At 37.7% G+C, this 13,346-nt stretch overlaps 1 long non-coding RNA gene across 1 annotated transcript in view; it reads right to left on the bottom strand.

The window, feature by feature from the left end:
* Window positions 1–9,645, bottom strand: part of LOC117678810 (uncharacterized) — a 36,136-nt gene extending 26,491 nt beyond the window's left edge. Inside the window, exon 1 of the long non-coding RNA XR_009620399.2 lies at window positions 9,509–9,645. This is a non-coding gene — a long non-coding RNA (uncharacterized LOC117678810). The remainder of the gene's footprint in view (window positions 1–9,508) is intronic.
* Window positions 9,646–13,346: the final 3,701 nt, after the last annotated feature.

The raw sequence follows: 13,346 nt of genomic DNA, 5'->3' as shown, positions 1-13,346 counted from the left end.
GGGTTGAAAGAAGTAATGGAAAGTCATGAGTTGTTGTATCTGTGTAATGTAAATTTATGTCAAATGGAAAAATATCCTTTTTGTTCTTGTACAATCTCTTTTTCTGAAGAAATCAAGAATTGACTGGGTCAACTACAGCTTCAGCTAGCTAAAGATTGGGGTTTTTCTAGCTATTTTCTAGCTTACTGTTAAGGACTCATCAAGGATATTCCTTATTTTTAATCTGAAATTACTGGCTTGCCTTATTAGAATAAAAGATAATATTTTAGTTTAAATAGGGACTGAAATTGAGAACAAACTGTTAACAATGCTAGGTAGAACTGAACCTATAAATTTAAAAGGGAGAAGTTTCAAAATTCTTCTCCTGAAACCCACTAACCTTAGTTTATAAATACGGTTTTTATTTTCTCTTTATGAGCTGTTTCTTTAAGAACAGATTGGAAAGACTAATTAACAGCACTTCATGTAGTCAAGTTAATGTTTTATTTGAAAATGAGGCTGAATTGTATGTAATAGAATTTGTTTTTGTTTTATCAGGGGTCTTCTGGTTTTTTTAAACCTGTTTCTATTCTTTATTTATTTTTCATATGGAAAAGCAAAACATTTTTTAAAATAAAACCTTACTTCTAGTACCTTATTTGAGTGCCTGGCATTCCTTTTATCCTTAACTTTTCTGGTTTTGCACCTTATACACAAATTCTTGAAAACAGTTTAATGAGAAAACTCTTCAAAGAGGCTTTTTCAGTTCCAAAAATGCGAGCGGTTGAGGTTGAATAACGAGAGATATTTAACAGGGGGGAAAATAGCATTTCTGGCTTCTTCATTATGGTAAAACTAGTTTACAAACAACACCTTAAAATCCAAAACATTTTAAAGTTCCTTGCAAATGAGACCTTTTTAAGGAAATAAAGTGTGTGGGAAATTAAGAGATAGATTCCAGCCCTTAATCTTGTATTATTTATAGTGTTGCTAACCAGCAAAAATATTATTTTTGGTTGCACAATTGATTCCACACATTCTGGTTGCTTATATAAAATATGGTAGAATTCTCCAACACATTTCTGGAAAAAATCCTTTTGTACCCCTACCAGTACCCAAAGTAGTATATTCATTAGACATCTATAGTGGTGACTGAGATTAGTTCTTCAGTGCAGATGTCAATGAACTGGGCAGAAAGAGGTCTGACAATCAGAAAAGATGGTTAACAATAATGTTCTTTCATACTTTTGTACCTGTTGTTGTCTGCTGTTCTAAGATGAAAAAAAAAATAGATTAAATGTGTATCTACCTTCTATATTGGACTAGATGTAACTGAGACAAAGTCATGGTTGTCATGAAAACCACAAACTCTTGAGCCATTGTGGACCCCCCTTTCCCTTAACCTCCTGAGTTGCCATGATCATCACACAGCCAATCAATATTGCAGAATTTGAAAAAAAAAACGCACAAAAATGCAAACTCAACAGACTGGGGTAAAATTAAATTTTTCCTACAGAAAGAAATTGCAATGTGTTTGTGGGGTTTTTGCTTGTATTGAAGATAAGCAATAAGAAAGAAGACATAGATATGTATATAATCAATTATTGGTATAGAAAATAAGAATAGTTGCTCCCTCACACACAATATTAAAAGTTAGTGTCATCAACTGAAACAAAATATGTGGAGATTCATAGTATATATTCCAACTGTGTCATCAGATTTGCCGTCCTAATTTGGCAGAAATAGTAAGATAAAAGGTATATTGGCTACTGAGTTAAGGAGGTGTTGCTGGCTGGAGTTTGCTGTAAATTATAGGAAATTCAGCAACACTCACTTATTTCACTAGCAAACATTCCTTCCTATACAGAAGTAGATATATGATGTTCAACTCGTCTAATGACATAGCTGGTTGGGTTTTTTTTATTACATCAAATCTAGTTTGCATAAGAACATCTTCCAGACTAACTTTGAACTCTTTGTAATCTTTTCACAGAGTTGAAATAAGAGTGGGATGGCATGCTACATTGATTTTCCAAAAGGCAAAACATGAAATTACGATGCTTTCAAAAAACTAGGCATTCTCTATTCACTTCCTCCTTGCATACTTTTCAAAAATTCTTACATTCTTCACAGTAGGCTATCAGATTATTTTGACCAGGAGTTAAATTTGCACAGTTGGTAATGCCACCTGTTGTGGATTCTTTAAGACTTGTTATTTCCCACCCCCCAACCCCCCACCCCCAGTAATCAGCAGCCTTTGGCCTTTGAAAAGTCAATCCAGTGTAGGAAGGGAATGTGCATATTTGATTTTCAAACAGAATACATCAACTCTTCCGATGCATAGTTGGAAACTTCATAGGGGGCTTCTCAGTGAGATGTCATTACCTGCTATCACTGTTAAAAAGATAATATAGGTCATATGTTACTTTCTATTTTGGCTACGAGGACAATGAAAAAAGTCTCAGACAAAGGAAGCTTCCTAGGATTAGCTAAGTCTGCAATATAATAAAAATTTCAAAATCCCTTAAGTACATGGAAATCTGGAGTAACTCACCGAAGATGAGAGTTTGAAATCACATAGAAATTTAGTTTTTTAAGAAAGAAGAAATGACTCTTTAAAAGCAATAGAGATTAATCCAATTTAATCATTTATCTGAAAGGAAGGTGGCTCTTTCCACTTCAAAAGGAAGAATAAATTATAAATACAGGCAAAAGTCTGTCATGCTCAGCCTTCCTTCCTAGGATTGTCAACTTCAGCTGAATCTCTCTCTGCCTCACCACCAGAGATTGTGTGCCACAGCAGAACAAAACAGGACACAGTCAGGGTCCAAAAAGATCTTGACAGACTTGAACAATGGGCTCTATCCAACAACATGAAATTGAATGTGGATAAAAGCAAGGTTTTACACCTAGGCAGAAAATACCAAGGGTATAAGTACAGATTGGGTGAAACCTGGCTCAAAAACAGTAATTGTGAGAGGGACCTTGGAGTCCTAGTTGACGATCACTTAAATATGAGCCAGCATTGTGTGGCAGTAGCCAATCCTTGGTTGTATAGAATCTGTATAGAGGCATAGAATCAAAATCACACAAAATATTAGTACCGCTTTATAAAGCCTTAGTAAGACCACACCTGGAATATTGCATCCAGTTTTGGTCACCACATTACCAAAAAATGTTGAGACTTTGGAAAAAAAGTGCAAAGAAGAGCAACTAACATGATTAAAGGCCTGGAAATTAAAACATATAAAGAACAGGAATAGTGTGTGGCAAGTGAGGACCCAGTTGTGGGGGCAATAAGCTGACTTTGTATAAATATACAAAAGGATGAAGGCTATTGCTGAGCACATTGTAAGCCGCCCTGAGTCTCCGGAGAAGGGCGGCATATAAATCAAATTTTTTAAAAAAAAAAAGTCTAGAAAAAAGAAGTCTAGGAGTGAAATGATAACAGTATTTGAGGGGCTGCCACAAAGAGGAGGGGGTCAACTTATTTTCCAAACAACCATAAGGCAAGATAAGAAACAATGTATGGAAACTAATCAAGGAGAGAAGCACCTGGGATTAAGGAGGAACCTCCTAACAATGAGGACAATTAACCAGTGGAACAGCTTGCCTTCAAAAGTTGTAGATGCTTCATCATTGGAGGTTTTTAAGAAAAGTCTGAACATCCCCCCATCTGAAATGGTATAGGGCAGTGATGGCTAACCTTTTGCCATCACGTGCCAGGAGAGGGGATGGGGGGGGTCACGTGCACGCGTGCCCACACCCATAATTCTATGTGCCCTGCCCTGCTCATGCACACGCAATCTCCCTCCTCCCCCCCCGCTCCTGGCACATGATGGTCTCTCTAGGAGTCTCTGGAGGCTGGGGACAGCAAAAAAGTCACTTCCTGTCCAACCAGGAGTTGGGAAATGGGCCGTTTCAGGCCTCCATAGGGCCTCCGAAGGGATGGAGAAGGCTGTTTTCGCCCTTCCCAGATGCATAGAGAGGATCTGGAGCCAGGTGAGAAAGAAAAATAGGCCTTCCCCACCCCCACCCTCCCAGGCCCTCTGGAGGCAAGAAATAGCCTGTTTCCCTACTTCTGGTGGGTCCAGAAGGCCCAAAAATCAGGTGGTCAGCACACACATGCGTGCCAGAGCTGAACTGGTGTGCCCACTGATATGGCTATGTGTGCCACCTGTGGCACATGTGCCATAGGTTCACCATCACGGGTATAGGGTCTTCTGCTTGACCAGCAGGTTGGACTAGAAGAACTCCAAAGTCCCTTCCAGCTCTATTCTGATTAAAGAAGGGCCTTTAAAACATCAGAGGAATGGAGAAATATTTTTTCATCAAACTGTAGACCCACTTCCAGTCTCCCATCTTTCATCTTGGAGGCCTCATTTCTTGCCAGCAAAAATCCTCTGAGAGTCAGTCCTTCCTGGAGAATATGTGATATTTATCCATTAGCTGTCTATTTAGATAGAGCATTATACCTTTTACTATTACAATTAAAACTTCCTTTACAAATACTATTGCTTTATCAAAATGTTATAGTCCCAAAAAATTTCTTCTTCGCACACCATGGGGATTTACCCTACAATACAAAGAGTACCTTTAAATGTGTATTTTTTAATCTGATGTATCACACAGAGTTTCTGTGTTCAATTTATTTATTTGAACAACCCATTTCTTGCCTTTGGATGTCATCCAGGCCCCAGAGTGGATTTTTTTTTTAAAAAAAATCCAAAACCAAACTAGTGCCAGTTCAGATAAGCTGCATTCTGGTTTTCTTTTTTAATTTGTGATTTATTTTTGGGATGCATATTTCATATTTATAGCCAATGAAATACATCTTAAATCAGCTAACACCCATTAAAAAATAGAATAACACCTACTAAATAAATAAAATTAATGGCAAATGTCATTAACAATAAATCTGGCAAAAGATTAATGTCTTGGGATTTATTTTGTAGGTACAGAATGGGGATCAAAGTGGTTTTATCTTTTTTAAAAGGCATAAGGAAAAATAATGAATCTTACTTGGTCTAAGGCTCTTTATTTTCTCCTTTTCTCATGACTGTTTTCTAATCTAGTTCCAAAATTAGAGGTAAATTGGCAGGATTAAACGTTGTAGTTGTTGTAGTTTTTTATTTTTTAAAAAATAGCAAGTGAGAGATAATGCATAAATAGGCTTAAATTCTAAAGTTCAAAACATGTAATTCCCACTCTTTCGGGCTCCTGATTATACTAAAAATTCAGTGCACATTCTTTAACTTTAAGGAATGTTATTTGGGGTAGATTGAGATGAGATTACTCCTCCAGGTTTAAATTCCCTTCTGTATTTTGTTTTGTTTTAGCAGAGACATTTTCAGTGAAATAAATGCCAGCAAAATAACTATGAAAGGTGGAAGGGCAGATGAAGAATTCCAGGCTGGTTATGGAAAGGTTCCAAATGCAGGTAGAAAATTAGGTTAGGTAGAAGTGTGTTTTTTTTAGGGACTGTGATTCAAGCAAAATCTTATCAACACAGCCTTGTCCTTCAAAGGTGGAATTCCAGGAAAAGGAAGTGAAAGGTAAGATGAGGGTGAACTTCCCATCAATAACAAGCTGTCCCCCTCCATAGTTTCAGATGCAAAGTTATTAAACTTTAGTCTGCATTATAAATGACCTTGTCTTCCCAAGAAAGTCCAAAAACCCGCATTTTGTGAAGATACAAGAATATCGTGTCAATCAAGTCAACACATCTGTTGCTTGTGTAATGTGTTCCCCCCCCCCCAGAAATGGATCATTGGCTACAAAATCAGTTCAGAATATCAGAGTTGGAAGGGACCTTGAAGGTCTTCTAGTCCAACCCCCTGCTCAAGCAGGAACACTATATCATTCAGGACAAATGACTATCCAGGCTCTTCTTAAAAACGTCCAGTGATGGAGCATCCACATCTTCTGGAGGCACTGATCCACTGATTAATTGTTCTCACTGATAGGAAATTTCCCTTCGTTCTAGGTTAGTTCTCTCCTTGATAAGCTTCCATCCATTACTTCTTGTTTTCCCCTCATGTTCTTTGGATAATGGGTTGACCCCTCTTCTCTGTGACAGCTCCTCAGATATTGGAACACTGCTCTAATGTCACCCCAGTCCTTCTCTTTGTTAGACTAGACATGCTCAGTCCCTTCCATCATTCCTCATGTTTTAGCCTCCAGTCCCTAATCATCTTTGTTGTTCTTCTCTGTACTCTTTCTAGAGTCTCTGGTATGAATGAAAACAGTACCAAATAAAATGAAAGCACAAAAAGTGGAAGAAATTCCATTGCTGGGGCTTATGGAATAAGCTTTGAATCACTAAACTCAAGTACAAGTAAAATATGGAAATATGATCAGAGCTTTATCAATTTTTATTTTACATGGATTGGCAGAAAAAGATGAAATAATGCACAGTGTGTTGAATGTGAGCAAGATTGGGTAACAGAGACCTATATCCATAAAATTAAAAAGATATCTAAAAACATGCCGACCTGAAACAAAGAAGTCCAGATTATTTCAAAAGAAAAAACTCCATGTGAAGAAAATGATATTTTATACATTTTTGTGTAGCAAAAAAAGACCCAAAGAATGTACTTGTTGGATAAAACATTAACCTCCCATCTTGAAAATTCCCATTAATTTGAGCCAGGAATTATACTAATAGGATAGTTTGCATAAAAATAAATTACCAAACACAAGTTACAACTAGACCTCTGATTTAAAGGTTGTGTGCTTTCTTGTAGAATAATGCAACCTTCTTGGTTTTCCATTTATTTGACGAAAAGCTTTTTTAGTAAAAAGGACATATTTTTGTTTATATTATTCTTAGGCAATAGGCAAATGGGGGGCATGAAAGGAAGAGAATTTTAAGAAGTAATTTTCATTATTTCAAAACAAAAGGACTCCCAAGTCAGACATCCTATACTCACAATCCTAAGGATTCTTGTTTAAATAAGAATCACTCTCTAGCTTCTTCGCAAAGAAACTTAAATCTTCCATAAAATGCTTGTCATTTATAAACTTAGACAACTCTTGTACAGACTATCTGGAAAGCAATATTGTGATTTACCCAGAATTTTTCCTTTAATTTTCATTCCCAATAGTGCTATTATGATTAATGTTCAAATTGTAATGGAAACTTTTTCTGATGCTTACCATAGAAAGAATCCTGTGAGACAATTTAACCAGAATTTGAAGGACAGGTGAATTCTGCACTGAATTATCATTACAAAATGGATTCTATACTGCTAAATGAAACTGAGTTCAGAGTTTGCTTAAAATAAATTAGATGGAATACAGACTGTACTTTGTCCCATGGAATGCATTTTTGCCACCGTGCCTTACTTGAAGGTAAAAACACAATTGCTGCATTTTGATATATACAAACCTACCTAGATATTAAATAAGGCTAAGACTGGTTACTTATGCAGTATTAAGAAATTTTTGTTTTGTGATACATTTCATTATTGGTTTATTTATTCATCATTTTTATAAATATTATTCAGTCACATTAACCTGTCCAATGTTTGCAAAACCCATGCTGCAAATATTAATTTTGCACTTTTGCTTATAATAAACACTTTGCTTCTGATCATCATTTCAAGTTGTCTATCACTTTTCCTTCTAAACAGAGATTCTGGAACATTTTTTAAACTCACAAGCCTGAAAAGAGTTGGGGGAAAACATGACTTTTCTTTTAGTGATGTAATTGTTTTAAATTTACAATATTTCTGCATAAATATGTCATAAAACATGATCTGTTCTCCATACAAGCCCTAAAACTAGATAAAGAGAACTTGGCTAAATAAATCAGCCAAAAATATTATAATTACTCATTGATTTATTGAAGGAAATGATACAAAGCTACATATTTGTGTGTGGCAAATGTATGTGAACCTTTATCACTTTATTTGAAAGGAAATTAGAGTCAGGCATTTCTATCAATGGGATGGCACTCAGGTGAGAGTCTGGGAGGTCCTGATTTATCTAAAGAAATAAGAATTCTGGCTATCTGCTATCAAAGTCTGTTCTACAAGTGTTGTGGAATTGTGTTATGGTTTGAACAAGGGAGATTTCTGAGGATCTCCCAAAAACAGTTTCTGATGCTCACCATGCTGGACAAGGTTACAAAACTATTTCAAATTATTTAGGCTCCAGATGTTAGACAGATTGTGTACAAATTGATGCCATTCAGTACCAACATTACCCTACTCACAAATGGTCAACTAACTTTTTGGCTTCTGTGAAAAGGGATATTCTTGGCAAAAGGCAAAGATTGCTTTCAGCATAAGAACCCTATCTCATCTGTGAAACACAGTGGTGGTGATATTCTGATCTGGACCTCTGGACATAGGTGGTCTGCTATCCTTGAAGGAACTATGAATTCTGAATTGTAATAGGAAATTCTATAGGAAAATGTCAAGGTATCTGTCCATGAACTGAAGGCCAAGCAAAAGTGGATCACACAACAAGACAAGAACCCACAAGTTGTAAAACCAAAGAATGATTAAAGCAGAAGAAAGTTTAGAATGGCCAAGTCCTTTAGAAATATTGTGGGAGGACATGAAGTGAGCAGTACATATGAGAAAGCCCACCAACATCCCTGAGTAGAAGCTGTTCTGTAAGGAGGAATGAGATAAAATTCCTCCAGGCTGATGCGCAGGACTGATCAACAGTTATTGAAAATGTTTAGTTGCGGTTATTGCTGCCCAACCAGTTACTGAAAGGAAAGGCTCACCTACTTTTCCACACAAAATATATAGCATTGGATCATTTCCTCAATAAATCAATGAAGAAATGTGTTTTTGACTCACTTATTTAATTGGCTTCTCTTTGTCTAGTTTTAGAACTTAGAAAAGTGATTGTGCTTTAAGGCACAGTTATGCAGAAATATTGAAAACTCAGAAGCACCTCTCTATATTAAATGTAAGACAACAGCATTTAAAACATGCCAGTCCAGACAAGCAAATATAAGACAAGAGCAATCATGTTTAAATACTGTGCCAATCTCATGTTACCACATAAGCCATGAAAAAGTTTAATCAGAACAGATATTTGCTAGCTATCCATCAAAATGTTTGTTTCTTTAATGACATGACTAACACTTTCCAAAGAGTCATGTTAGCCTTTTAAAGAAAATAGAATGATTAGTTTTATGGAATCATAAAAGCTAATACATTTATTACATAAGCATTCATGGATTAAAGTCCACTTGCAATAATAAATGCATTCCTCTTAAGATGACATGAAATCCTACTACTAGCCCAACTGTGGGGAATAGTGTTTGGTTATTTGTTTAAATCTGACAGCTATATGGTTAGGTCTGGAGAAATTGGATGGAATGAAGGGACAGTGAATAAAAATAAGGTAGGAAGATGAGATTGTTTTGGCATTCTACTTATGGAAGACACAGAAGTCTTGTCATAGTCTGTATTGTTACACCAACAAACAGTAATTGGCTTCATTTTTCCTCTTAATTTCTTTTTAATTCCTCTTAACAAAATTAAGAAAAAATTAAGCAGCTAACCTGCATTCTGTGTGCATTTTGCTTGCAATAAGAGAAGGGGCAGGTTCCAAATCCCGTCGCTACCGGTTCACTCGTGCATGCGCGCTCGTGCGTGCACAGCATTTCTGCATATGTGAAGAAGCTTCCGGGCAGGTGGGTGGAGCCTCCTGCCGCTGCCACTACCAGTGTGCCCAATCCAGTGTGAACCAGTAGCAACCCACAACTGAATAAGAGTCAATCCAGGAGACTATTGCTGAGGATTCTAACTACAAATAAGTTTTCAGTCACAACTGAATAGTCTTTCATCGTACGTATCTCAGGACTACATACTGTTACATCATTTGGTGAACTACTGAATTGCAAGAGACAGCTTCACAATACACACACACCAAAAAAAAAAAAATCCTTCATATTGTAACTGTCTTGCATACCACTTTTGTTTTATTCCTAAATTCCTCAGAAACGAGTTGAAGACAATGGTATTCTATTGACCTCTAAGCACTGAGCAAGAGGAAAGAATAATATTCAATCATTGTCTTATTCAAAGTTGCTGAATTTCCTCCACCTATTCCACACAAAAGGGGAGTATAAAATAAATCACTTGGGAGTTCCATCCACACCCTTATTTCATGCGATACACACATGTCTGATGGAAGGGACAGAAAGAGGAGTACAGAAGCAGGGAGGTGAAAGAGAGGCACAAAATTGTCAAAACTATTTTCTTCTTGAAATATTTCCTAAAATGGTGGAAGCCAAGAAATGGGGAATTGGATAACCAACAAGCTTTATGGTTTTTCATAGAAAAAATTTTTTTTTTTTCCAAATAGTTGGCAGCTGGATTAGACATAAATCTATTTGTTCTCAAACATAGATAACAATATGTGATAATAGGTCCAGAAGTACTTTGACCTGGGACTGAGTTCTTATGTAAATTTCCCACTAGATTTTTTTCTCTACTATACCCACTAACTGGAAGGAGCATAGAGAAATTCGTGTTGTGCCTAGAAATATCTCCTGGCTCTGATATGTTTTCAGTCATTTTCTCTTGACATTCTACTGATATACATTTCAGCCTCGGTGACTTATAGTCCTGGCTCTTGATTTTTCCCCCAGAATATTATACATAGTACAATTGGTCTCTTTTCAAACTGTTTTAAAACTTTATTTTTCCTTTCCTTATTTTCTTCACATGTTGTTTATTGGATTAGAAACTTTCAACTAAACTATTTTAAATATTATTGCCACTGTTATTAATTTCTATGTTGTTTTCCAGTTATTAATCACAAGTGCTTTACAACATTTCTTTAACAGTATGAAATACATTTAAAAAAATAGAATGGTAAAATACAGTGAAGCTTGGAATCAAGACCAAATATGAAAGGAATAACAAAAGAGCTCAGCAATCAGTAGTTCATGAAATTATACTATAGAAGATGCTTAGTGCACCTCCAAAGCCTCCAATCTTCATCTTATATTATTTCTCATAAATATTGTAGAGCAGTAATCTGATTGAAAGCCTCTGAAAGATCAAGCAGCAGAATTTTTAAAAAAACTAAAGACTCCTATTTTAAGATAATTCTTAGTGACTGCATGAAAACAATCATATAGTTTTCTTAATAATAAGGAAGAAAGCCAGTTTGCTTTAGTGGTTAAGGTGCCAAACTAGAAATTGGGGGACCGTGATTTCTAGTCCTACCTTGAACACAAAGCAACTGAGTGATCTTGGGCCACTCGTTCACCCACAACCCTAGGAAGAAGCCAATAGTAAAGCACTTCTGAAATCTTGCCAGAAATGGTCCATGCACAAAACTAGCAAGGTGACCTTGGGCCCATCACTTTCTCTCACTCTTGGAACAAAGCAATGACAAATTACATCCAAAACCTTGCCAAGAAAACTAAAGGGACTTGTCCAGGCAGTGGCCAGGAGTCAACACTGGCTTGAAGGCACACCCTCCCCCACCCCAAAATAAGGAAGAAGTTTAATTTTTTGATTGCCTAGTCTAATTCACAGCCATGACATTTCCTGATTTCTCTCACATCCAGATGTCAACCAAATCTGATTCTTCTTACTCTTTGGGGATCAGCCAAAATTGTTAAAAGCTGCCACTTATTATAGAAAATGTTGAATGCCTGAAATGCCTACCCATTTTTTTTTTTGATTAACACTTATCCAACATAATGGGTTGATTTTCATGAAAACTAGCTTGAATATTATTTCTGTTTCAAACACATTGTCTGTTAATAGAACATGCTCATCCATGGTTACTTAATTGATTTAATTCATGGGCTTGAATCAGATGTGGGTTTCAGCAGGTTCTGACCAGTTCTGGAGAACCGATAGCGGAAATTTTGAGTAGTTCGGAGAACCAGTAGTAAAAATTCTGACTGGCCCTGCCCCCATCTATTCTCTGCCTCCCAAGTCCTAGCTGATCGGGAGGAAATGGGGATTTTTTTTTATTATTTATTTATTTATTCAATTTATATACCGCCCTTCTCCTATTGGACTCAGGGCGGTGCACAGCCAAGGATAAAAAACATACCAATACAAAATTTAAAATCAATTAAAAGAATTATACAGCTTTGGCCCACAATTTAAAACAATCCAATTAAAACCCTGCCAACATTGCCTGGCTGACGACACCCTGAGGAGTCCCTTTCTGTGGGAGCGTACTGGTCGGTGGGAGGCTATCGGCGGCAGAAGACAGTCTCGCAAATACCCAGGTCTGATGCCATGGAGCACTTTAAAGATGGTGACCAACACCTTGAAGCGCACCCGGAAGACAACTGGAAGCCAATGCAGCTCGCGCAGGAGAGGCATCACATGGGAGCACCCTCTTGCTCCCATAATCTCCCACGTGGTCGCATTCTGCACCAGTTGGAGCCTCCAGGTGCTCCTCAAGGGGAGCCCCATGTAGAGAATGTTGCAGTAGTCCAGGCGGGAAATGACGAGCGCCTGAGTGACTGTGTGTAAGGAGTCCCGATCCAGAAAGGGCCGCAACTGGTGAATCAGGCAGACCTGATGAAAAGCCCCCCTGGCCACGGCCGTCATATGCTCTTCCAAAGATAGCCGTGTATCCAGGAGGACGCCCAAGTTGCGAGCCCTTGGGGGCCAATGATTCGCCCCCAATAGCCAGCGTTGGCACCAGCTGGCTATATCGGGACGCCGGAAGCCACAGCCACTCGGTCTTGGAAGGGTTGAGTCGAAGCCTGTTATTCCCCATCCAGATCCACCCGGCCTCCAGGCACCAGGACATCACTTCAAGGGCATCGTTGGGATGGCCTGGGGTGGAGATGTACATGTTGCAGTAACTTTCCCCTGGATTGGGGAGGGAATGGAGATTTTGCAGTACCTTCCCATAGAGTGGGGTGGGAATGGAGATTTTACAGTATCCTTCCCCTGCCACGCCCACCAAGCCATGCCCATCAAGCCATGCCATGCCCACCAAGCCACACCCACAGAACCGGTAGTAAAAAAAATTTGAAACCCACAACTGGTTTGAATGACATACTGAACTATGGATTATCTACATAAGGGTAGGTGTGAGGGATATGCTAGGTTAATTTCAATTTGTGAGAACTTCGCCATTAGAATGTTTTAGACAAGCCTTATCCATTTCTCCCTTCACAATATGGTATAATTTAGAGACCCACTCATTGAGCAATCGTCTTCAACCTGGATTCCAACAGATATGGTATTTTAGATATGGCCATTCACAATTTTCAGATACTGCATGGCCATGCAGATTAGGAACTTGGGAAATTGTGGACCCAGGTCTTATAGAAGGCACAAGGTTGAGGCAAATTGCTAAAGAGATACTCCATAAAATAGCTGAGGGAACATTTTATTTTCATGTGTAAA

This window comes from Pantherophis guttatus, chromosome 6 (assembly GCF_059756535.1).
Source record: "Pantherophis guttatus breed Tessera chromosome 6, ASM5975653v1, whole genome shotgun sequence".
Taxonomy (NCBI): Eukaryota; Metazoa; Chordata; class Lepidosauria; order Squamata; family Colubridae; genus Pantherophis; species Pantherophis guttatus.
This window is presented reverse-complemented; position numbering and strand designations above follow the sequence as displayed.